The 2,682-nt window shown below is 42.8% G+C and overlaps 1 protein-coding gene across 2 annotated transcripts in view; it reads left to right on the top strand.

The window, feature by feature from the left end:
• St5 (suppression of tumorigenicity 5) overlaps window positions 1–2,682 on the top strand; it is a 188,945-nt gene that overhangs the window by 380 nt on the left and 185,883 nt on the right. The gene's annotated exons all lie outside the window — the stretch shown is intronic.

The raw sequence follows: 2,682 nt of genomic DNA, 5'->3' as shown, positions 1-2,682 counted from the left end.
TGCCAGAGGAGTGTGTGGGCGTCTCGACATCCCTCCCTGCAGCTTCTTCGTCTCTCCCTTGGAAGGATGGATTCACACGATTTTGTTTGTGAATTTAGTGGTTTGTTTCGTTTTGTCGAGACAGAGAATCACTGTCTAGCCTTGGCTGGGCTAGGCTGGAGACTCACTATGTAGACCAGGCTGGCCCTCCTCAGTATCTTTCCCCGTTGGATCTGGACCCTCTTATAAGCATTAATTACATCACTTTAAAGTAAGAAATGGGTCATTTACTTTTCACAACTGAAGCAGTACCCCCTGGTGCGCAGCAGGGCATGAATGGGGCGAAAGGCCCACTTGAAGGAACACTTCTCAGTGGGGGTGGTTCCCTTACAGGACACAGAGGAATTCTCAGACTGTCGGATGTGTCAATGGATGGGCTTGATTAGCCATGAATTCACATGTTTTTAAGTATATAACTCAGTGAATCCTAATAAAATGTCATAGTTGTACCAATCTCATCACAGTCCTGCTTTGGAATATTTTAATTAGCTGGAATGCAGTGTGGGGCCGGAGAGGTGGTTTGGGAGGGAGGCTCCGGGGAAGCATTTGCCCTACAAGCCTAACTACCTGAGTTGCTCCCTGGAATCTATGTAAAAAGCCAGCCACTGTGGTGTGCATGCCTTAGCCCTGCTCTCCCACGGTGACACTGGTGGTGGAGGTAGGAAACTTGGCCAGAGCTCCTGGACTAGCTAGCGTGAAGTGTGTGCTTCAGAGAAGCCGCAGCAAGACCCTGCCTGCCTCGAACAAGGTGGAAAGGTGAGAACCCTCTCCTAAAGTTGCTCTCTCACCTCCACACACATTCTTTGCACACATGTGCCATATCCACCCACACGTAAAAAAAAAATAGAGAAAAAAAGTAGCCTAGTATCCACCATTTATAATGAATTCTCACTCCTACCTGGACCTAGGTAGCCACTATTCTGGTTGCCATCTCCCTAAATGCCCCTTTCAGGCAATTCATATAAATAGAATCAAATGGTATGTTACCCCTTTGGACTGGTCTCTTTCACTTAGATTGCTTTGAGTTATAGTATATTTTAGTATTTCATTCTTTTTAATGGACAAATAATATTCCCTAAATGAATAGATTGTATTTTGTTTATTCATCGTTCGGAATTATTTCCAGTTTGAGGGCTATTCTGATAAAGCATATAAGACTCTATAGACATTTTCATTTCTCTTGAGCAGATACTGTGAAATGAAAAATTTGAGGATATTTTAAATTTGTTTTCATTATGCAAAAGTGGCTGTACTGTTTTATGTTTATATTCCCATATCTGATAGTTTTTCCCTTATCCACTCTAGCATTTGTGGTTTTTTAAACTTTGTTTGTTTGAGACAGGGGTTCTTTGTGTGAGAGCCAGGAACTCTGTAGACCAGGCTGGCTTCGAACTCAGAGATCTGCGTGCCTGTGCCTCCTGAGTGCTGGGATTAAAGGCGTGTGCCACTTTAGCCCGCCATTTGTTGTTTTCTTTTTTAAAAAAATTAAAGTCATTTTACTATTCCTGTGAGTGTGAAGTAGCAGCTCCTTGAGGCTTCAGTTAATATTTCATAATGACTGGTGCTGCTGTAGACTTTCTTCTTTTTATTTCTAGCTGTTCCTGTTTCTTCTTTGCTAAAAACCCTGTTCGTGTCCTTTATTTGTTTTTAATATGGTTTGTATGTCTTTTTTTAAAAAAAATATATTATTGAGTAATAAGAGTTCAAATCCTGAATAAAATATACTTTATTGGATATATGATTTATAATATATTTTTCATTTTTTTAGTCTTTTCAGTTCTGAGGATTAAAGTACCCAGGGCCATTTGCGTGCTAGTCAAGTGCCTTACTAACACTTCATTTTCTTTGTGCGTAGGTGGGGTTGTGTTGTAAAGTGTGTCCTATGAGCAAAACAGCCACCATCTTCATCACATCAGCTGTGCTTGCATGCAAATGTCCCTGTATCATGTCTGTGGACTACTGACTTTCCCTCCTAGAAGGAAGGGGTGAAGAGGGTCATTGGACCTTTGACGCGGGTCTCCAACCGTGCCTCCCAGCAGTTTGTATGCAATATGCCCTAATTGCTTAGGGACCCAGGTCTCAGGGAGAGGCTTTAGGATATAGCTAGGCTGGTGGGGAAAAAAGGGAAGGGCCTCTAACTCTGTGGCTTTGAGGAAGCCAGCATCCAGACTGTGTGACAGTTTGTAAATTACTCATGATGCTGCCCATAACCCCTCACATCTCACTCTAAGGAAGCCTAACAAATTCATTGGTTTTCCAGAGTGTACTTTGGTGGAATCATATTTGGCTTGTTGTTGGGACCTTATAAAGAGATCCTTTCCATGGGAGGAATTATCACAGCTGTGTGTGTGTGTGTTGTGGATGTGGAGGTTATGGGTTGATACTAGATGTCTGCTTCAGTTGAGTTTTATCTTAGTTTTTGAGACAGGGTCTCTCAGTGAACCTGGAGTTTGCCGGTTTGACTAGAATACTGACTAGCAAGCTCCAGAAACCCTCTTGTCTCTCTTGTTTCTGCTTCCCCAGCAGCAGACAATGAGTGCACACTGCCCTGTCCAGGGTTTATGTGGATTCTGGGCATCTGGGTGGTCCCGGCTCAGGTCTCTATGTTTGCATGGCAAGCATTTTACCTATTAAATATCTCCT

Source organism: Microtus ochrogaster, chromosome 8 (assembly GCF_000317375.1).
Source record: "Microtus ochrogaster isolate Prairie Vole_2 chromosome 8, MicOch1.0, whole genome shotgun sequence".
Lineage (NCBI taxonomy): Eukaryota > Metazoa > Chordata > Mammalia > Rodentia > Cricetidae > Microtus > Microtus ochrogaster.
Note: the sequence above shows the minus strand (reverse complement) of the source record. Positions and strands in the feature narration are given on the sequence as shown.